Source organism: Sminthopsis crassicaudata, chromosome 5, assembly GCF_048593235.1.
Source record: "Sminthopsis crassicaudata isolate SCR6 chromosome 5, ASM4859323v1, whole genome shotgun sequence".
NCBI lineage: Eukaryota > Metazoa > Chordata > Mammalia > Dasyuromorphia > Dasyuridae > Sminthopsis > Sminthopsis crassicaudata.
The window spans coordinates 189898438-189923413 of record NC_133621.1 but is presented as its reverse complement, the minus strand read 5'-3'; positions in this window follow the sequence as shown (position 1 = coordinate 189923413).

Here is a 24976-nt window from a genome sequence, read left to right as displayed (position 1 = left end):
ATTCTTAAAATTGAAGGAACATCATCAGTAGGAATTGAAGCCACTCCATTGAGAAGGCAAGTAATTTGATATATGTTATCTATATGCAATCATGCAAAACATACTTCCTTATAAGTCATGTTGTGAAAGAAACCCCAGTAAAACATCAAGAAAAATACAATAAAGAAAAAGTATGCTTCAATATACATTCAGACTCCATGGAGCTAAGTAGCATGTCTCATCACAAGTCCTTCAGAATTGTCTTGGATCATTGTATTTCTCAGAATAGCTAAGTCAGCTGACCACTGTACCATATTACTGTTACTGTGTAGGGTATTCTACTGGTTCTGCTCACTTCACTTTGCATCAGTTCATGTAAGTCTTTCTAGGTTTTTCTTTAGAGTATCCTGCTCATCATTTTTAAAGTATAATAGTATTCCATTACAACCATATTAAATAACTTATTCAAACATTCTCCAGTTGGTAGATATCCCCTCAAATTCCAGTTATTTTGCCACCATTAAAAGATGTGCTATAAATAATTTTGTACACATAGGTTCTCTCTCTCTGTCTCTGTCTCTATCTCTGTCTCTGTGTCTGTCTGTCTGTCTTTCTGTCTGTCTCTATCTTTGTCTCTCTGGTCACATAAAGAAAACAACTCCTTAAAGAGTACAATTTTCTAAATGGAAAAGAAAGTACAAAAGCTAATTAAGGAAAACAACATTAGAACTGGGAAAATGGAAGCTAATGACTCCATGAAACATTAAGAATCCATCAAACAAATTCAAAAGAATGAAAAAATGGCAGACATTTAAAACATTTCATGGGTAAAACAACTGATTTAGAAAATAGATCCAGGAGAGACAATATCAGAATCATTGGACGTGAAAAACATCTTTCAAGAAATTATCAAGAAAAACTGTCCTGATAACCTGGAATCAGATGGCAAAGTAAAATTGAAAGAATCCACTGATCAACTCAAGAAACAGATCTCAAAATAAAAGTATTTTACTTCTGGCTTTTATCTTCACCAATCCACCCTAACTTCTATTGGTATCTTTATATCTTCTCTCCCTTCCCTCCTATTTTCCTGTATAGAAAAATAGATTTCTCTATCCAACTGAATATGAACATTATTCTCTTTGACTCAATTCTAATGAGAGTAAAATTGACAGATTTTGCCATTTTACCCATTTTTCCTTGTTCTATAAAAGCTTTTTTGCACTACTTTAATTTCAGACAAATTATTTGATTTTTCCTCTTCCTTTCTCTATCTCCTTATGCATTCCTATTTCTCACCCCTTAATTTTATTTTGTTAGATACTTTTCCTATCATAGTCAACTTAGATGTGTGCTCTCTGTCTATGTATGCTCTTTCTAACAGCCCTGATAATGAGAAAGTTTTTAGGAGTTACAAATATAATTTTCTCATGTAGGGATGTAAATTGTTTAGCCTTACTAAATCTCTTATGGTTTCTCTTTCCTGTTTACCTTTTTGTGCTTCTCTTGAGCCTTGTATTTGAAAGCCACATTTTCTATGCTGCTCTGATCTTTTCATCTAGGAATGCTTGAAAAGGAATGCTCTTTTTTCAATAACATGTTTCAGATTTTCTTTTCTTTTTTCATTCTTTTGATTGTTTTTATTATTTATTGATGCCTCATAAGGTTGTTAATTTCCAGTTGCCCAATTATAATTTTTAAGTTATTATTTTCCTCAGTGGGTTCTTCTAATTTTTAAGGAATTATTTTCTTCCGTGGACCTGCTTTTCCACTTGGCCAACTTTACTTTTTAAGGAGTTCTCTTCTTCAGTGAATTTTTGTTTATCTATTCCTATTTGGACAGTTCTGTTTTTCAAGGCATTCTTCTCTTCATTGAATTTTTGTGCCTCTTTTACCATTTGTTCTATTCTGTTTTTAAGGTATTATTTTCATCAGTATTTTTGTATCTCCTTTATCAAGATGTTGCCTTTTTATGATTTTCTTGCATCATTCTCAATTCCCTTCCTATTTTTCCCTCTATCTCTCTTATTTGATTTATAAAATATTTTATGAACTCTTCCATGACCTGAGATCAATTCAATTTACCCTATTGTTTTTCCCTCCTTCTCCCCACCCCCTCCCCTAGATGGCAGGTAGACTAATACATGTTAAATCTGTTAAAATATATGTTAAATCCAATATCTATATATACATATTTATATAATTATCTTGCTGCACAAGAAAAATCTGGTAAAGAAGAAAAAAATCCCTGAGAAAGAAAACAAAATGCAAGCAAACAGCAACAGAAAAAGTGAAGATGCTATGTTGTGCTCCACACTCAGTTTCCACAGTCCTTTCTCTGGGTGTAGATAGTTCTCTTTATCACTGAACAACTGGAACTGGTTTGAATCATCTCATTGTCGAAGAGAGCCCCATCCATCAGAATTGATCATTGTGTAGTCTTGTTTTTATGCAGCTATTTCCAAAGCTGTTTATGGGAGTCTGTAAGTTTTCAGTTCTTCTCAGAAGCTGTAATCTAAAGAGAAGTGTTTATTACTCTCCTGGCCTATGACCTGTAAGACACCACAAGCATTATTTTCTGCCCTGGATACAGGATCTTCACTTCCATATGTTAGTGCTCTTCCTTGCCCTGGGACTGAGACCCAGGACTGTGACCCAGATCCAAGAATGGGCAATGCAACAGAGTCCTGTCCCCAATCCCAACAAGGGGAACCTTGCAATCTCTTTTGACCTCATTACTATCTATGGGCTGAGAAGTCCTGAAACTACCACTGTTGCACTGATTTAATTGTTCCCAAAGCCTGCTGTGGCTTTGCTGGGGCATGGCCTGCAGTGGATTGCTCTACATTATCACTTTGGTGAAATGGACCATTCTTGTTGACTTTCTAAATTGTCTTGGTTTGGAAAAGTTGTTTCATCTTACCCTTTTGTTGTTCTGCTACTCTAGAATTTGTTTGAGAAATGTTTTAAAGTTTTTGGAGAGACTATGGGGAGTGCTTAGTCGTTACCTTTTCTTTGACCTTTTGACTATCCTCAATACTATTGCTTTAAAAATTATATTTTATTTGTTACTAAAGAGCACATATTTACTAACATCCCAGTAGTGTTTGCATGTCATAATCATCAAGTTTCTTTTTCTATTCTTTCTCATCCTTCTGACTATAACTAAAAAAAAATGTAAAGTGTTTTTCTTTCTTTTTTTTTTAAAGCAAATTCCTGTTTCAACTATTTATATCAATATTCTACTTTCCTATTGTTTGTTTTAACTCATGAATATAAAGTTTCCTCCTTCCTTAAAATCATCGATAAAGTTGTGAAAGAAGATAGCTTTTACCTCAAGTCTTTAGGGTTAGTAATGCTTGCCTCCTCTACCACCTCTCTTTGAATAATTGGCAATTTAGTGCCCCATTAGTCTTCCAACTCTATCCTATATCCAGTCAAGACTATGAACCTCAGTAACTAGAAGAATATATATGCAGCAGAATTCATCTCCTATATCCCAAGTAGTTTCTTGTACTCTTTTCCCTATCCCCTAATCCCACCTACTTGAAATAGAAGTGATAGGATTTTTGTCTCCTGTACTTCCATTGTTGTATAATCTGGGAGAAAATCTGTTGAATGCCATTTTACAGGATTATTCTTTGTGGGTTTATGCTTTGTTACAAGATCCTATGCCACATGGATGGTAACAATGCCAGAGAAAAGAAGGGGGCATATATGAGAAATGTTATAAAAATAGAAATGACAGGATTTGACAATTGATTGGATATAAACTGTGAAAGGGAATGAGTGGTCAAAAATAGTCCCTGTGTTGCAAACCTGGGTGACTAGAAGGATGGTGACACCTTATATGGTAATAGGAAAATTAGGAAAAAGGAAAAGTTTTTTTTTGGGGGGGGGCTGGTGATGGTAGAGATCATAAATTTGATTTTGAAACTGTTGAGTTTAAGATTTATAGGACAAGATCTAAAATTATATTATAAAGCAGCGGTTACCAAAACCATTTGGTATTGGCTAAGAAATAGACTAGTTGATCAGTGGAATAGGTTAGGTCCAAAGGACAAAATAATCAATAACTTTAATAATCTAGTGTTTGACAAACCCAGGAACCCCAGCCTTTGGGATAAAAACTCAATGTTTGACAAAGGTTGCTGGGAAAATTGGAAATTAATATGGCAGAAACTAGACATTGACCCACACTTAACACCATACACCAAGGTCAGGACAAAATGGGTTCATGACCTAGGCATAAAGAATGAGATTATAAATAAATTAGAGGAACATAGCATAGTTTACCTCTCAGACCTGTGGAAGAGGAAGGAATTTATGTCCAAAGAAGAACTAGAGATCATTATTGAAGTAGAAAACTTTGATTATATCAAACTGAAAAGTTTTTGTACAAACAAAACTAATGCAGACAAGATTAGAAGGGAAACAATAAACTGGGAAAACATTTTTATAGTCAAAGGTTCTGATAAAGGCTTCATTTATAAAATATATAGAAAATTGATTATAATTTATAAGAAATCAAGCCATTCTCCAATTGATAAATAGTCAAAGGATATGAACAGACAATTCTCAAATGAAGAAATTGAAACTATTTCTAGCCATATGAAAAGATGCTCCAAGTCACTATTAATCAGAGAAATGCAAATCAAGACAGTTCTGAGATACCACTACACACCTGTCAGATTGGCTAGAATGACAGGGAAAGAAAATGTGCAATGTTGGAGGGGATGTGGGAAAACAGAGACACTGATACATTGTTGGTGGAATTGTGAATACATCCAACCATTCTGGAGAGCAATCTGGAATTATGCTCAAAAAGTTATCAAACTGTGCATACCCTTTGACCCAGCAGTGTTACTACTGGGCTTATATCCCAAAGAAATACTAAAGAAGGGAAAGGGACCTGTATGTGCAAGAATGTTTGTGGCAGCCCTCTTTGTAGTGGCCAGAAACTGGAAACTGAGTGGATGCCCCTCAACTGGAGAATGGCTGAATAAGTTGTGGCATATGAATATTATGGAATATTGTTGTTCTGTAAAAATGACCAGCAGGATGATTTAAGAAAGGCCTGGAGAGACTTACATGAACTGAGATCATTATATACTTCAACAACAATACTATATGATGATCAGTTCTGATGGACATGGCCTCTTCAACAATGAGATGAACCAAATCAGTTCCAATAGAGCAGTAATGAACTGAACCAGCTACACCCAGTGAAAGATCCTTGGGAAATAACTATGAACCACTACATAGAATTTCCAATCCCTCTAATTTTGTCCACCTGCATTTTTTATTTCCTTCATCACAGACTAATTGTACACTATTTCAAAGTCCAATTCTTTTTGTACAGCAAAACAACTGTTTGGACATGTATACATATATTGTATTTAATTTGTACTTTAACATAGTGAATGTGTATTAGTCAACCTGCCATCTGGGGGAGGGGGGAAGAGGAGAAAAATTAGAACAAAAGGTTTGGCAATTGTCAATGTTGTAAAATTAGCCATGCATATAAAATAAATAAAAACTATTAAAAATAAAAATAAAAAAAAAAAGATTTACAGGACATCTAGTGCAAAATATCTAGTAGGCAGATGGGTATGTAAGACTGTAACTCAAGAGAAATTTAACCTGGCCAAGAAGATGTGAGTGTCATCTACATAGAGATGACCAAATGAATCAATTAGAGTTGAGATTACCAAGTAAAATAATGTAAAGGGATAAGAGGGTCTAGATAAGAGCTTTGGATAGGTAGGAGAAACCCATTTATTTCTCATGTGTCCTGCATAAAGATCCTGCAAAAGAAATTTAGAAGGAATAGCCAAACAAGTAGGAAGAGCACCAGGAAAGAGAAATATCATGAAAGAATACAGTATTAAGGAGAAGAGAGTGATTGAGAATGTCAAAGGCTGTAGCAAATCAAGAAGAATGAAGTTTGAGAGAAGGTAATTAGATATAACAAATAAGAGCTCATTGATAACTGGAAAGAACAGTCTTAGTTGAAAAATGAGGTCAGTGGTTAGTAGTTAAGGATTTAAAGGGGAATCAAAAACTCTCTTCATTCCAATTCCATATTGTTCATTTACCTGCCAATGTGACCTTTGTCACTATGGAATTTCAAGAAAATGTCATAATTTAAAGGAAAATTTTATAAGAATAAATAGTGATTTAATTACAATGCTCAAGAATAAAGTCAATAACAGAAACAGGTGGAGGAAAGGGAAAACTGAAATGTTTGGGGAAAAATTGTAAAGAAAGAAGATATGAAATATGTGTGCTTAACCCCTCTTTGTTTGAAAGTGAGGTTTTTCTGATTTCCATTCCTTCCTTCATGTTTGTATACTTCTGTTCGAAGCAAAAAAAAAATAAAAAAATAAAAAAATAAAAAATCTACCAAAAAACCCTAAAAACCCTATCAATTACAAAACCCAGCAAGTTCTACCCCTTCTATTTTATTTTTAAACTAATGTAGTCTTTTTGTGCTCCCTTCTCTTTCCCCTTTTCAGTACCTTAGAACAAAATCCATGCAATAGACATCCATGTTACTTATTCAACTTTCTCCAGTACTTTTTGAAGACATTAAGATGCTAGTTTCTTCTCTATCATTAGAATGTTAGGATTACGCCACCATATAGCTCCTTTTAACATTTTCAATAATTTATCTTGGTATCTCTCTTGGTATTACAAAGTTTCTACTCAGGCCTAATCTTTTAATCAGAAAATTGTGAAAGTCCTCTCTTTTGTTGAAGATCTGTTTTTTTCCCCCTTTAAGAGTACACTAAATTTTGCAAGGCGCATTATTATTAGTTTAAACCTATATCTTTTATCTCTTGAAATATCATATTCCAAGAATAGTCATTTTTAAAAGAAGCTTGCAGATCTTTTGTAATCCTGTCTGTGGATCTTGGATACTAGAACTGCTTTTTTTCCCTGGGTGATTGCAGAAAAAAATCCTGCAGCTCTGAATTTTGACTATGATATTCCTTGAACTTTTCCTTCTAAAATTTCTGACAGGAGGTTATGTGTCAATTTTTTTTCTATTTTCATTTTGTTTTCTTGTTCTAATAAAGATGGATTGTTCTCATTTATGATTTCCTTAAACACAGAGTCCAAACTTTTTTTTTCAAACTTTTTTTTTTAATTTTATTTTCAAAAAATCCAATGATTCTGAGATTTTCTTTGAACTTTTTTCAAGGGCAATTATCTTTTTATATTAAATAAATTGCATGTTTGCCCACTTCTTTCAATTTTGCTACAAATATAACAAAATACTTTTGTTTTCTCAAATGGCATTGATTTCTAGTAGTTCTATTCTAGTTTTCAGTGAGTATGTTAATAGAATAAGATTTACCACTTTCTATGCTAATTGTCTTCTATTTCTTTCTTTTGGAGGTTTTATTTTATAAAAAAAATCTCTTGTCCATTTTTTCTAGGTATTCATGTGACCCTTGTGATAACTAAATTTCCCCTCTGAGTTTTGCCTTACTTTTTCTTTTACAATATTAACATAATTAAATGATTTCTATCCTCAGTGTTTTCTTTGTGCTGGTATGCTACTTTGTGCTAGGTCAATCTTTGCTAGCATCCTCTTTTTTATAGCTTTCAGGCTTTTGGATGACTTTTTGTGCAGTTTCAGGAGAATGAAGTCATTTACTACAACTTTTCCTTTGATTTTTTTGATCATTATTAGGTATGTTAATAGCATCAATGTTTGCTGAAGTGGAAGCACAGTGATTTGGGCAGTTACATTGGTTGGAAATATCTACTATCACTATTGTTATAACACTTTTTTTTTATCCTTAGACCTAAACCTCCAAATACAAGTCCTTTATGGGGATATTAAAGAATGTGATGCAGTTGAGTTTGCTTTTGTTTTTTAATGGCATACAAATATTATCTACCATATAAATGTATACTTGGAGAAGAACATTTGCTCCTAAATATTGATATGAGTTGAAGAATTTTAAAAGAATTGCTTTTTTTCTAGATTTATGAATTAGCTTCTTGAAACTAGTAATATGTTACAGTTTTCAAAGCATATTATTCACAAACATGTTCTGAATTAGAATAAAAATCTATTTTTTCCATTTTATATATGGGAAAATTAAAGTTTACAAATTTTATATGGCTTTTTGAAGTCACAACATTACCAGCTGCTTCTTGGTAAAAAAAAATCCCAAATGAATTGAGCCATATACATGGTTTCAGTGGAGAATATATGATAGTCAGAATTTTAGAGATGGAAGAACAAAAAATAGAAAATCCAAATATCTCATTTTATAAATAAGGAACGCAAGACTCAACCTCTCCCCGTACCAAAAAAATAACTGATCATTTTTACCAAACTCACACAGCTAGTCACATGGGAGTAGAAACAGCTGTGATTTGGAATAACTATTATGGGAAGCAACTTATAACTATAACCCCAAATTCAATAAATTGTACATGCCATATGACCTATTGATAAAATACTAGATGCTAAAAGGACCAAAGATAGAAAGGACTCATATGTACAAAAATATTCATAACAACAGTTTTTATTATAACAATCAATGAGTAAATAATAATTTTTAGAGTGCTGATTATGAACCAATCCATATACTAAGTACTGAGAATATAAATAGGAGTGAAAATAGGGATAGTTCTTGCTCTCATTCTAATTGGGGAAGGCAATCAAAAGGGAAACAAAAAGCAGGGGAGAATTACCCTCAGGTTCCCTTACCCTAAGAAAAGGTCAGGCTCCTTTCTCGAAATATTGGGTTCAGGAAGAATTCACCAGTGGGAGAAGGAGGCACAGGAATAAAGAAAAGAGAGAACTGAGACATGAGGGAAGAGTTAATAGAAGCAAAGACTTAGAAATAAGTGGGAACCCATCATTTGGGAACAGCTGAACATGCAATATATGAATATGGGGGATTTTACTTTACCATAAAAAAAGATAAATATGACAAATTCAGATAAACTTGGAAAAGTGTGTTTGAACTGATTTAGAGTGAAATATGCACAACTAGAAAAATTGATATGATGCCTAAAATAATAGAGCAGGGAAACTTGTAAAAGACTTTAGACTTCTTATCAGGGAAATGAACAGTCATAACTTCAGAAGTTTAGGAATGAAGCATAATTCAGGCATTTTGGTAGAAAAGTGATAGGTTAAAGGTTCATAATCAGATATAGTTGTAGCCAATGTGCTCATTTGTTTTGATTAACTTTTTTTTGTAACAAGAAAGATTTTCTATGTGAGGTGGGGAGATATTAGTGCAAAGTAGAAAAGATAGAAAGATAGGACTAAAGAAAGCAGCATTAACAAAACAATATAGGGGGAAAGATACTGAAAAGGGGGTATATTTTGATAGAATTTTGTTAAATTTAGTATACTTTAAAAACAATATGGCATAACATAACTTTATGGTTTCTTGTGGAATCTTTTTGTTTTGCTTTTTGCATATTGTAGCGTTTGTATTAATTGATAATTATTTGAATTTTATTTCTAGTTTTTGACATCCTTTGGGTACATGCTCAGGAGTGAGATTATTCATTCAGCGGTTATGAATTTATAATCTTGCTTTGTTATCATACTTTTATTGAGAGTAATATAGAAAGTTTAAAGATGATTATATTCATTAGACTGACCTAACTAGACTATGATGTTAAATACTCATTAACACTAGACATGTTTTGCTGAATAAGCAGCCTAGGGGCCAGAATTGATACCTCTTCCAGTCTGTGTTTACTGACTTTCCATCTTTTCCTCTGTTGATGATATGCTCTCTCTTTGTTCCATTCCATTGCCTCTCCCAATCTCATAGTTGAAGCTGCTTTCACAAAGCAAAAACTGCCAGAGCTCATTTTAATTGCACATGAATTTTGCTATATTGCATAGATTTTTCCCAACTTGAATATTTTTAATTGACCTCTGAAAGGTAAAAAGAATTAAAGGAATAATTTTTTTCCATTCTGCCTACTCTTTCTTATGATTAAGGATAACAATTTTTACACTGCACATATCTATTTTTATGCCTTCTTCCCCACACCCTCTGCCCCTATTTAAACCTGAAATATTAATGATATTCAGCATTTGTTAGTGAAAGTTCTGGCTCAGCTTCAGAGCAGGTGGAATGTAAATTCATTAGATTCCTGAGAGGTTAGAGGCAATAAGAGGCAAGGGCTAATGATAACTATCATTTACTGTATATGATGCTTTAAGGTTTTCAAAGCACCTTACACACATTATCTCATTTGATCTTCATAACTACACTGTGAGATACCATGAGTACTATTATTATCCCCTATAAGATATATGTGTGTGGGTTGTCTAAATACATAGACGTGGCTCACAGATGGCAAGGGTAGACAGGATCTGAGGTCTGGCCCACATTTGCAGAAAGTGGGAGCAAGACCATGGCTATAGTACTAGAACAATAGCTAGGAGAAGAACAGGTAAGATCTGGACCAACCAAGGCTGGGCAATGTTTCCTTTAGTTCCCAAAAGTGACACTGAGGAAGAATTTTAGCTCTACCCAAATCCTTAAACTTATTTGGTCTGGAAGTATCAGTCTGGGTTCAGAAGGAAAGCCGCTTCCCTTTTTTTCTCCTAAGGGAATAGCCTTTAGCTTTCAATTGAGAAATTAGAATCACCTTACCAAATATTATGGGCAACAAGGTGGTATAACGGATAAAGTGCCAGACTTGGAGTCAGACACTTACTAGCTGTGTGACCTTGGGCAAGTCACTTAGCTCTATTTATTTCACTTTCCTCATCAATAAAATGAATTGAAAAAAGAAAATGGCAAACAATAGTTTTTTTTTTGCCAAGAAAACCCCAATTGGAGTTATGGAGAATGGGATGCCACTGAACAATAACATCACTGCCAAACATTGACACAAGTAGCAAATACTGAGTGAATCCATTTATATAAACAAAGAGCAAACAGAAATTGAAGAATATATCAGGAAATACACCAGAATAAATCATCCCTTCAGCTGAGAGAGAGAAAAAAATTATCTTAAACAAAGAGAGAATATAATCTCTCCCAAAAGAAGTCTTTTCTCAGCAATGACTAGAATTGTTGGCTCTGACTCAACAGTCATTAATATAATAATTCTAATATTATATTGGAATAAATATTAATATAATTATATGTAATAATTATTGTTATATAGTATTACAATATAATAATGATAATAATAATAAGCATCATTAATTGCCAGGCACTCTGCTATCTGCTGATGATACAAATATGTAAAAAAAAAAAAAAATATATATATATATATATATATATATATATATATATATATATATATTTATCTTAAGGACCTTAAGATATAACAATTTAATAAGGAAAGAGAATATATAAAAGAAGCTGAAAGGATGGAGGGAAGCACCCTAATTGAAGACCTAATAGAGAAGTTAGTCAGGTACATAACAAATAGTGAATCACGAGGAGGAATGAGGAGATATTTGAGCTGTGCTCTTTCTTTCAGTGGAATTTTGGAGTCCATCCTCTAATCAGAGAGGCTGAAGGTGGTGATGAGGAAGGGTACTAAGGCTAAAAGTCTGACAAGTTGATGAGGTTATTTCAATGATGAGTTTCTTGGGGCATGATAGAAAGGTCATAAAAATGATAAGGCTAATGATCACATATGTCAATAAATTGGAGAGCTGTAATCCACAGTTCAAAGACTTTCTCCCCCCTTATTTCCATGAAGTAGTTTCATCACATTTCCCTTCTCCCCCAAGAATCTCTGGAACTAATTGACAAAAGTTCTTTATGCAGTTACTAAGCACTACATTTAGCATTCTCACAAATCACCAGGAGTAATATTTCCCAGAACTTATACAGCAAAATATAAAAACTATCCCACATTTGGGTAGAAAAGGGGTTATATTTTTACTTAAAATAGGCAATTTGAGGCTCAGAAAAGTTAAATGAATTGCTCATGATCAATCAGCAATTAATTCGATATCTTTTTTCTGTACCTTGCTCTATCTACCTGGGAGGCATCCTGAGTAAGAAGAAAAGAGTGAGAAGGCTGTTTAAACCTATGATATTTGCTTTGTGAACATGAGGAAATCACTTAACCTCTTAGAATATCTATCTCAAAAGTCTGTAAAGTAAGGATGATAATAATGACATCTAATAATATGATATCTAAAATTTGATTGATAAAAGTTGAAAATATCAAGCGAGTTAATTAATATCTGGTATTTTGCACATTTCAACTTCTATACACACAATAGCTATCATCATAATTGTCTCATTTTTTATCTTTTTCAATGCAGTTCATATATAATTTTGAAATAAATTACTATCTTGCTATTATTCTTTTATACCTAATGTTCTGTGGATTATTAAAACTGGATAAAAGACTTTTTAATTGAATAAAATATTGGAATATAAGCTTATTTTTCTTTAGACTTACCAGCATCTTCAGAACAAATGCCAAGTAAGTGGAAGAGAAGGGATTCAACATTGTTAGAGAGCCTAATATATCAGGCACTGTGCCAAGTGTTTATTCTCTATTTTTCTGTGGCATGAAATAATTTATCAATTATGTATATATGTATATATTAGTATATGACAGTCATGAGTATAAAACTAAATATTATAATATTTTAGAAGCTTATTTAATGATCATCAAAATGATAATTAGCTATTCTACATACTCTGGAGATTTGTTAACACAATCTTTTATTATGTACCTAGTAAATATTTCAGGCTGGATTTGAACCCTAATTTCAGTACCAATGCTTTATCCATTTTACTACTTAGAGGCTCCAAGCTTTATATTTAAAAAAAAATTCTTTTTATTTTCAATTCCAAATTCTTTCCCTTCCTCCATCTCTTCTGTGAATCTTTTTTTTTTTTGAAGCAATTGGGGTTAAATAATTTGGTCAGGGTCACATAGCTAGTAGATATTGTGTCTGAGGCCAGAATTAAACTCAGGTTCTCCTGACTTTAGAGCTGATGCTCTATCCATTGTGACATCTAGCTACTTCCCTTCCCCCATGCCCTCATTCTCACAGTGAAAAGACATGAAACACATCATGCATTTACACAAGAAATCAAGAAAAACACATTTTTGCATTACATATATTTTATGTGGGTAAGCAATGGAAAAGTGCTTCAATCTGCATTTGGAATTCCTCAATTGTCTACCTGAAAGTACACAGAATTTTGGTGAATTATTATATTAATTATAGTCATTAAATTTTTCACATTTGATTATATTTACAATATAGTTGTTACTTTACACACTTTTCCTTTTTCTCCTCACTTTGCAGTTTTAATCAGTTCATATAAGACTTCCCAGAATTTTTTGAACTCTCTTCTTTATCATTTTTATAATACAATAACATTCCACTGCAATAATATGCCACAACTTGTTCAGAATACCCTAAGTGATGATCAACTACTCAGTTCCCATTTTTTTTGCTATCACAATAAGAGCTGCTATAACTATATTTTTATACAAATGAATCTTTTCTTTTTTGTCTTCTTGGGATTAAAAATCTACTAGTGGTATTGCTGGGTCAAAAGGTATGCACATTATTTTTTTTTTCAAATTTATTTTGTATTTTTTTCACTTACATGTAAAATAATTTTTAATATTCATTTTTAAAACTTTAATTCCAGATTCTTACTCTTCCTCTCTCCCTATCTGTCCTTTGAGAATGCAAATTCACCATTTGCTATCCATTTATAGCCATGCAAAACATCTTTATAATAGTCATGTTGTGAAAAAAGCATAGACCCTCTCGTCTCTCCCAGAAAAATAACTCTCAAGGAAAATAAGACAAGTAAAAAAAAAAAGAATATACTTCAATCTTCCTTCAGACACCATCAGCTTTTTTTCTGGGTATGGATAGCATTTTTCATCATAAATTCTTCAGAATTGTCTTGGATCATTTTTTGCTAAGAATACTTATGTCATTCACAGCTGATAATCTTACAATAGTGCTGTTATTTTGTACATAGCGTATTTCATTTTGTATCAGCTCATAGATATCTTTGCAGGTTTTCTAAAAGTATACTTTTTGTCATTTCTTATAGAACAATACCTGAAATTGATGAGTTTTCCCTCTATTTCTTATTCTTTGCCCCCAAAACTGACTTGCTATAAATATTTTTTGTACATATAGGTCTTTCCTTTATAAAAAATAACTCTTTGGAGATGAAGACTTAGCAGTAGTATTGCTAGTTCAAAGGGTATGCATGATTTTATAGTCCTTTGAGCATAATTCCAAATGGCTCTACAAAATGGATGAATCATTTCACAACTTCACAAACAATATATACAGTTTTATAGCCCTTTCAGTACAGTTTACCAATTTTAACACATCCTTTCCAGAAATGCTCATTTTTCTTTTTTCTTAATTTAGGTAATTTGATGGTGTAAGATTTGGTATTTCAGAGCTATCTGAATTTGTATTTCTTTAATTATTAGTGATTTAGAGCATTTTGACATTTTGATTTATTAATATTTATTAGTAGTTTTTATTTTTTTGAAAACTAATTATATCTTGTGACAATTTATCAATTAAGAATGTTTTATTAATTTTTTTATAAATTTGACTTTTGTAAATTTAGTTCAGTTCAAATTTTTATAAATTTGGTTTAATTCCCTATATATTCCACTAGTTAGAAAATAGTTGAATAAGTTATGATACATGCATATAATGGAATATAAGAAATTATCAGTGGCTAATTTCAGAAAGACTTGGAGAGACTTACATGAACTGATGCTTAGTGAAATGAGTAAAACTGAGAGAACAGCAACAACAAGATTATATGATGATCAACTATGATGGATTTGGCTCTTTTCAAAAATGCAGTGATTCAAAGCAATTCCAATAATCTTATGACTAAAAAGGGCCATCTGCCTACAAAGAGAGAACCATGGAGACTCAATATAAATCAAAACATCTTTTTTTGACCTTTTTGTTGTTGTTTGTTTTTGTCTTTCTCATTTTTTTTCCTTTTGATCTAATTTTACTTGTACAATATGACAAATATGGAAATATGTTTAGAAGAATTGCACATGTTTTAACTTACATTTTATTACTCACTGTCAAGGGGATGGGTTGGGGAAGAGGGAAGGAGGAAAATTTGGAATATAAGGTATTATAACTTAGAAGGACTTCAGGAAAAGTCTGTCTCACTTGGGTAAAAAAGGAAATGAGCTTAGCACAGATGATACTAGGGCTAGTCAGCACAAAGTTCAGCCACTGTACAGGTCAACAACAAAAGCCCCTTGATCCTGGCTCAACAGGTTAGTAACACAGCCCCAGCACATACAGCAAATTGTCAGCCCAGGAACACAGCCCAGTACAATAAATGCAACTAGAGTGGGCCACCCTTTCACAGTAGGCAAGCTGGGAGCCCCAAAGCCCAGAGACTCCTGGTGCAGAAAGCCAGTGACCAGTCTTCTGGACTCCAGTAGAAAAAGCTTGGGATAGTGCCACCTGGGCTCCAAGAGTGCAAATCAACTATAAAAGTCCAATAGTCTAAAAAATGAGCAAATCCAGGGGCGGAGCCAAGATGGCGGAGAAGAAACACACGTCTCTGTGAACGTCCTCACTCCCTCACAACCAATTAGATAAATTAAGTCTCAGAATTAGCTCAGGACTGATAGATACCATAAGGACTGGAAGCACGACTTACCAGCTGAAGAGAATCTGGAGTTTCAACAGGAAAGGTCAGTTCTCAGGGGAGGAATAAGAGAGACCAGCACAGACGGTGGGGTAGTGGCACACTGCGCCCATTGCGCTGGGGAGGGCTCTGGGATCAGAGAAGCCACTGAGGTAAAGGAATCTGGCACAGGCTGTTAGCTCTTCTCTGCTAATTATTTAGCAGTTCAGAAGAGAAAGCCAAAATATTTTAAAACTCAGATTAGATTTTCCCCGGACCCTGGAGGTGACTCAGTAGATCTCGGCACCAGGGGGTGTGGCCTCAGCTACCACCTGAGAATAGTTAAGAGATTGACAAGTGGGTGGATACAGCACAAGGCAACACACACTGCCTACCTTAGCTGGAGGGAGTGGAACTCAGCTCCAGGAAGTCCCAGAGAAGGGGAACCTTTGAACTAGGGACTGCGGTTTCTGGCAGACACTTCCAGTTTGAGCACAGGGGCTTTTCACGTCACCTGCTGCAGACATCCACGCCCCACCCAGACACATAGGCTGGGCTTTGTGCTGTCTTTACTATTCTACGCCCTCGAAGCACAGTAGTGCTAATCACCTCTGAGGCACTTCCAGGGATGGGGTAGGGAACTCTCTCCTAGAGCTCTATCTTAGCTCAGGTGCAGGAGCCTCTGCATCCATCCGGTCTGGGAGGAAGCTGGTAAAGAAGTAAATAAATAATTTCCTACCCCAGGGACAGACCCCAAAAGATTTTTTTAAATATGAGCAAAAAAGCTAGAAAAACCATAGATTCCTTCTATACAGAGAAAGAGCGGGTATCCAACCCCGAGGAAGTTAACAGCAGAGAGTCAGCAGATAACAACCCAAAGGGGAACGATCCCTGCCCCCCATCACATGACTCTCTCCTAGAAGAAACTCTTAAAAAATTGAGGGAGATTGAAGAAAAATGGGGAAAGGAAAGGGAAGCTATGATAGAGAATAACAACGTCCTGAAATTGGAGTTGGAAAAAATAAAGAATTCACAGGAGATGCAGGGAAACAAAATTTATGAATTAGAAAAGGTTAAAAAAAACACAGGAAAGTAGGATTTCTGAATTGGAAAAGATAAAAAAGTCTCAAGAAAATAAAATTTCTGAATTGGAAAAAGAAAATAATTCTCAAAAAAAAAAATTAGGGAAATGGAAAAAAATTCAATAGAGCAAAATAATTCATTTAAAAACGAAATTGAGCATTTACAAAAAGAACTAAAAACTGTGAAAGAAGAAAATAACTCCTTAAAAGTCAGAATGGAACAAATAGAAATGAATGATTCACAGAGAACCCAAGAATCAGTCAAACAAAACAAAAAAAATGAGAAGCTGGAGAACAACGTCAAATACTTACTGGGTAAATCTATAGACCTGGAAAATAGATCTAGGAGAGATAATCTGCGGATTATTGGACTTCCAGAAAACTATGACCAAAAAAAGAGCCTAGATTCTATTTTACAGGAAATTATCAAAGAGAACTGTCCAGAGATAATAGAAACAGAAGGGAAAGTAGATGTGGAAAGAATTCATCGAACTTCTTCTGAAATAGACCCTAAAAAAAGAACACCACGGAATATAGTGGCTAAGCTGCAGAATTACCACACAAAGGAGAAAATCCTGCAAGCAGCTAGAAAAAAACAATTTAAATACCAAGGTGCCACAATAAGGGTCACCCAAGATCTGGCTGCCTCCACATTAAAAGATAGAAGGGCCTGGAACATGATATTCCGTAAGGCAAAAGATCAAGGACTGCAACCAAGAATGAACTACCCAGCTAAGTTTAGCATCTTTTTCCATGGAAGAAGATGATCATTAAATGAAACAGAGGAATTCTATATGTTTCTAAGAAAAAAACCAGACTTAAACAAAAAATTTGATCTACATCCACAAGACTGAAGAGAAACAGAAAAAGGTACACAGAACCCTTGAGAACTGTAACTCTGTTGTGGGTATATAAAAAATACTCAAGGATAATTTGATTTTACTGATATAAAAGAAAAACAGGGGGGTGTAGTAAAGGGAAGGAGGTCGGTTCAGAAAAAGGGGAAGGAGTGATAAAAAGAGGGAAACTACATCCCAGGAAGAGGCATAGAAAATATACCATATCTGAGGGAACTTAGTGAGGGGGAGAATCATTGTGTGAATCTTACTCTCATCAGGAGAGGCTCAAAGAGTAAATAATTAACATATTTGTTTTTCAGAGAATTTTCTCTCACCTCATTAAAAGGGGGGAGAGGAAAAGGGAAAAGGAAAAGGAGAATAATTGAAGGGACTTGGAGGGAGGGGGGAGGGATCCTAAAAAAAAAAAAAAAAAAGAGGGAGGGTTGCACATCACAAGGGGGGTGAACTCACTTCCAGTTGATCAATGATGGACAGAGGTAGCTACACCCAGAGAAGAAACACTGGGAAGTGAAAGTAAATTGTTAGCACTAATATCTGTCTGCCCAGGTTGCATGTACCTTCGGATTCTAATGTTTATTGTGCAACAAGAAAATGATATTCACACACATGTATTGTACCTAGACTATATTGTAACACATGTAAAATGTATGGGATTGCCTGTCATCGGGGGGAGGGAATAGAGGGAGAGGGGGTAATTTGGAAAAATGAATACAAGGGATAATATTATTAAAAATATATATATATATAATAAAAAATTTTTTAAAAAAAATGAGCAAACCCCCAAAATGAACAAATTAAACAAACAGAAAAGAGCCCCTGACAATAAAGAGCTGCTATGGTGATGGAAAATCAAACGGCAAATTCAGAAGAAGATAAGACTGTCAAAATATCGACATGCAAAGACTCAAAGAGGAATATGAATTGGTTTCAAGCCCAAATAAACTTCTTGTAAAACCTCAGAAAAGATATTGAAAAATCAAATAAGATAGGTAGAAGAAAATTGAGGGAAAATGAGTGGTTTGTAGGAGAAAGTCACAGCTTGGAAAAGAACAAAAATTGACTGAAGAAAACAATTCCAACATTAAATTAGCTAAGTTAGGGAAGGAGGAGAAACATCCACTGAAGAAAACTCCTGACAAAGCAGAATCGAACAAATAGAAAAGGAGGTACCAAAGCTCACTGAAGAAAATAATTCTTTAACAATCAAAACTGGGCAAATGGAAAGTGATTATACAAGACATTAAGAATCAGTGAAACAAAATCAAAATAATGAAAAAAATAGAAAAAATTATGAAATCCTTTATTGGAAAAACAACTAACTGATAAAAGATATATCCAGGAGAGATAATTTAAGAATTATTGGATTACCTGAAAGCCATGATCAAAAACAGAACCTGGACAGCATCTTTTAAGAAATTATCAAGGAAAACCAGAGAGTTCAATAGTAATTGAAAGAATTTACTGGAAGTGGAACCAAGATGGCAGAGTAAAGGCAGGAACTTGCCCAACTTCTCAACCAACTTGTTCCAAATTCCTTTAAATAATGACTCTAAACAAATTTTAGAGTATCAGAACATCCTCACCCACAGCCAGAGACAATTTAGAAGTTCAGCAGAAAAGGTCTGTAACACTAGGGTGGGAATCCAGCACACAGCCCCAGCCCCAGCCCCAGCCCCCAACTACCTCTACCCTCACCTCCCCCTCGGCCTGAGTCCCGTCTCTGAATCAGCAGCAGTACTGTTGGCTTCCAGAGCTCTCAGCTCAGAGACACCTTAGAGAATCTGAAAGGTTAGCAGAAAAGGTCTGTGGAATCAGAATGGGAACCCAGCATGAGATCTTAGCACAGGCCAGACAAACCCCAGCTTCAGTAACCTGAAATTTCTGAGTCAGCAAGAGTGCGGAAGGACTTCTCAGTCTAAAGACATTAGGGAGGACTCAAAAGATCAGTGGAGAGAGTCAGCAGAAGACCAATCCAGGCCAGAACATTAGATCTTACAGCTATAATGGGGTGGCGGCACACCTAACAGCTTCAGGGCAGAAAAGAGTGCTTGTGGTCAGATTCCTAGAAGAATCTCTGAAAACTGCTGCACAAAACCCCTGAAGCTTGGGCAGTGGACCCATCACCCTGAAAACAAAACTCTACTTTAACAAAGAGCTAAAAGCAAAGTAACAGTCTAGGGAAATGAGCAGAAAACAAGAATAAGTTTCTAATCATTGAAAGTTATTATGATGACAAGGAAGATCAAAAAACACTCTCAGAAGATGGTAACAAAGTCAAAGTTCCTACATCCAAAGCCTTCAAAAAAAAATAAGAATTAGGTTCAGACCATGGAAGAACTCAAAAGGAACTTCAAAAATCAAGTAAGATAAATAAAGAAAAAATTAGGAAAAGAATTGAGAGAGGTGCAAAAGGAATTTTTTTTTTTTTTTTTTTTTTTTAATGAGCAAAAGAAAAAGAAAACCTTAAAAAGATCAATTGGGAAAGGAGCTACAAAAATTCATTGAGGGAAATAATTCTTAAAAAAAATAGAATTGAACAAATGGAAGCTAATGACTTTATGAGAAATCAGGATATAAACCAAACCAACAAATAATGGAAAAAAAGAAAACAAAAATTGAAATAAAATAAATAAAAAAATGAAAAATTAGAAAAAAAAATGAAATAACTCAATGGAAAAGCAACTGACCTGGAAAATAGATCCAGGAGAAATAATTTTTAAAATTTAGGGTTTGAAAGTAATGATTAAAAAAAGAGCACCCAAATTCCTGGAGGAAATATTAAGCCATTTACAAAGAAATAAACAGCAAACTATATTAGTGGGGATCTCAACTTTCCGCCTCTCAGAATTAGACAAATCTAACCACAAAATGAACAAGGAAAAACTAGAATGGTTTATAAGATCCTAGAAACCTAGATATGATAAACCCCTGGAGAAAACTGAATAGAGACAAAAAGAAATATACCTTTTTCTCAGTAGAATATGGCACCTACACAAAAACTGACCATGTTTCAGGGCATAAAAACCTGACAATCAAATGCAGAAAGGCAGAAATAATAAATACTTCCTTTTCAGACCACAATGCAATAAAAATATATTCAATAAAAAGCCAGGAAAGATAGACTAAAAACCAATTAGAAATTAAATAATTCACTATTATTGCTCTGCAAGAAAGGACCAGCAGGATGAATACAGAGAGACTTGGAGAGACTTACACGAACTGATGCTGAGTGAAATGAGGAGAACCAGGAGATCACAATACACTTCAACAACGATACTGTATGAAGATATATTCTGATGGAAGTGGACATCTTCAACATAAAGAAGATCTAATTCACTTCCAGTTGGGTGTAAACTGTTTGCACTATTGTCTTTCTACACAGGTTACTTATACCTTCGGAATCCAATTCTTTCTGTGCAACAAGAAATTTGGTTTTACACACATATATTGTATCTAGGTTATACTGTAACACATTAAATATGTATGGGATTGCCTGTCTTCTAGGGAAGGGAGTAGAGGGAAGGAGGGGAAAATTTGGAAAAATGAATACAAGGGATAATGTTGTAAAAAAAATATTACCCATGCATATGCACTGTCAAAAAAAGTATAATTATAAAATTAATAAAAAATAAATTTAAATTTAAAAATATATAAATTAAATAATTCACTTCTAAAGAATGAGAAGGTCAACAAATCACAGAAACAATCCATAATTTCATCCAAGAGAATGGCCATAAAGAGGGAACATAACAAAACCTATGGGATGCAGCCAAAGCAGTTCTTAGGGGAAATTTTATATCACTAAATAGAAACATGAGTAAAATAAAGAGGAGATCAATGAATTAGGCATACAACTTAAAAAGCTAGAAAAAGTACAAATTTTAAAAACCCCAATTAAATATCAAAGTAAAAATTTTAAAACTTAAAGAAGACATAAATAAAATTGAAACTAAGAAAACTATTGAGCTAATAAGATTAAGAGATAGTTTTATGAAAAAATTGACAAAATAGATAAACCATTGGTTAATTTGATTATAAAAAGGGAAGAAAAAAACCAAATCACCAGCATCAAGAACGAAAAAGGTGAATTTAGCATCATTGATAAAGAAATTAAAGCAATAACTAGGAGCTATTTTCCCCAACTGTATAGCAGCATATCTGACATGGATAAATATTTACAAAAATATAAATTTCCTAGATTAATAGAAAAGGAAATAAATTACTTATATAGTTCCATTTTAGAAAAAAGATTGAACAAGCCATCAATGAACTTCCTAAGAAAAAATTTCCAGGGCCAGTGGATTTACAAATGAATATTACCAAACATTCAAAGAACAATTAATTCCAATACTATGTAAAGTATTTGGAAATATATGTAAAGAGGGAGTCTTGCCAAATTTCTTCTATGACACAAATATGGTACTGATACCTAAATCAGGAAGAGTCAAAATAGAGAAATAAGATTATATCTCCCTAATGAATTTTGATGCAAAAATTTAAATAAAATATAAGCAAAGAGATTACAGCAATTCATCAGCAGGATAATAGAATATGACTAAGTGGGATTTATATCAGGACTACAGGATTTGTTTCAAATCAGAAAACTATTACCATAATCGATTATATCAATAGCACAACCAACAGAATTTATGTGATAATCTCAATAAATGCAGAAAAAGCTTTTGACAAAATAAAGTACCCATTCCTTTTTTTTTTTTTTAATTTTTTATTTTATTTTATAATTATAACATTTTTTGACAGTACATATGCATGGGTAATTTTTTACAACATTATCCCTTGCACTTACTTCTATTCAGATTTTTTCCCTTCCTCCCCCAACCCCCTCCCCCAGATGGCAAGCAGTCTTATATATGTTAAATATATTACAGTATAATTTAGATACAATATATGTGTGTAGAACCGAATTTTTTGTTGCACAGGAAGAATTGGATTCAGAAGGTAAAAATAACAGTTTACATTCATTTCCCAGTGTTTCTTTTCTGGATGTAGCTGGTTCTGTCCATCATTAATCAATTGGAATTGGATTAGTTCTTCTCTATGTTGAAGAAATCCACTTCCATCAGCATACATCCTCGTACAGTATCATTGTTGAAGTGTATAATGATCTTCTGGTTCTGCTCGTTTCACTCAGCATCAGTTGATGTAAGTCTCTCCAAGCTTCTCTGTATTTCTCCTGTTGGTCATTTCTTATAGAACAATAATATTCCATAACATTCATATACCATAGTTTACCCAACCATTCTCCAATTGATGGACATCCATTCATCTTCCAGCTTCTAGCCACTATGAAAAGGGCTGCCACAAACATTTTGGCACATACAGGACCCTTTCCCTTCTCTAGTAGTTCCTTGGGGTATAAGCCCAGTAGTAGTATGGCTGGGTCAAAGGGTATGCACATTTTGATAACTTTTTGGGCATAATTCCAGATTGCTCTCCAGAATGGTTGGATTCTTTCACAACTCCACCAACAATGCTTCAGTGTCCCAGTTTTCCCACAGCCCCTCCAACATTCATCGTTATTTGTTCCTGTCATCTTAGCCAATCTGACAGGTGTATAATGATACCTCAGAGTTGTCTTAATTTGCATTTCTCTGATCAATAGTGATTTGGAACACTTTCATATGAGTGGAAATAGTTTTAATTTCATCATCTGAAAATTGTCTGTTCATATCCTTTGACCATTTATCAATTGGAGAATGGCTTGATTTCTTATAAATTAAAGTCAATTCTCTGTATATTTTGGAAATGAGACCTTTGTCAGAACCTTTGTTTTTAAAAATATTTTCCCAATTTGTTACTTCCCTTCTAATCTTGTTTGCATTAGTTTTGTTTGTGCAGAAACTTTTTAATTTGGTGTAATCAAAATGTTCTATTTTGTGATCAATAATGGTCTCTAGTTCTCCCTTGGACACAAACTCCTTCCTCCTCCACAAGTCTGAGAGGTAAACCATCCCATGTTCCTCCAATTTATTTATGATTTCGTTCTTTATGCCTAAATCTTGGACCCATTTTGATCTAATCTTAGTATGTGGTGTTAAATGTGGGTCCATGCCTAGTTTCTGCCATACTAATTTCCAGTTTTCCCAGCAGTTTTTGTCAAATAATGAATTCTTATCCCAAAATTTGGGATCTTTGGGTTTGTCAAAGATTAGATTGCTATTTTTATTCACTATCTTGTCCTGTGAACCTAACCTATGCCACTGATCAACTAGTCTATTTCTTAGCCAATACCAAATGGTTTTGGTGACTGTTGCTTTATAATATAGCTTTAAATCAGGTACACTTAGACCACCTTCCTCTGACTTTTTTTTCATTAGTTCCCTTGCAATTCTCGACCTTTTATTCTTCCATATGAATTTTGTTGTTATTTTTTCTAGGTCATTAAAATAGTTTCTTGGGAGTCTGATTGGTATAGCACTAAATAAATAGATTAGTTTGGGGAGTATTGTCATCTTTATTATATTCGCTCGGCCTATCCAAGAACATTGAATGTCTTTCCAATGATTTAAATCTGACTTTATTTTTGTGGCAAGTGTTTTGTAATTTTGCTCATATAATTCCTGACTCTCCTTTGGTAGATATATTCCCAAATATTTGATACTATCGACTATTATTTTGAATGGAATTTCTCTTTGTATCTCTTGCTGTTGGATTGTGTTGTTAATGTATAAAAATGCTGAGGATTTATGTGGATTTATTTTGTATCCTGCGACTTTGCTAAAATTCTGAATTATTTCTAATAGCTTTTTAGCAGAGTCTTTGGGGTTCTCTAAGTATACCATCATGTCATCTGCGAAAAGTGACAATTTGATTTCTTCATTTCCTACTCTAATTCCTTGGATCTCTTTCTCGGCTCTTATTGCCAAGGCTAGAGTTTCTAGTACTATATTGAATAGTAATGGTGATAGTGGGCAACCTTGTTTCACTCCTGATCTTACAGGGAAAGGTTCTAGTTTATCACCATTACATATGATGTTTACTGAAGGTTTTAAATATATGCTCCTTATTATTTTAAGGAATAGTCCATTTATTCCTATACTCTCAAGCGTTTTTAGTAGGAATGGATGTTGGATTTTATCAAATGCCTTTTCTGCATCTATTGAGATGATCATATGGTTTTTATTAATTTGATTATTAATATGGTCAATTATACTAATAGTTTTCCTAATATTAAACCATCCCTGCATTCCTGGTATAAATCCCACTTGGTCATAGTGTATTATCCTGGGGATGATTTTCTGAAGTCTATTTGCTAATATCTTATTTAAGATTTTAGCATCAATATTCATTAAGGAAATTGGTCTATAGTTTTCTTTCTCAGTTTTCGATCTACCTGGTTTAGGTATCAGTACCATGTCTGTGTCATAGAAGGAATTTGGTAGGACTCCTT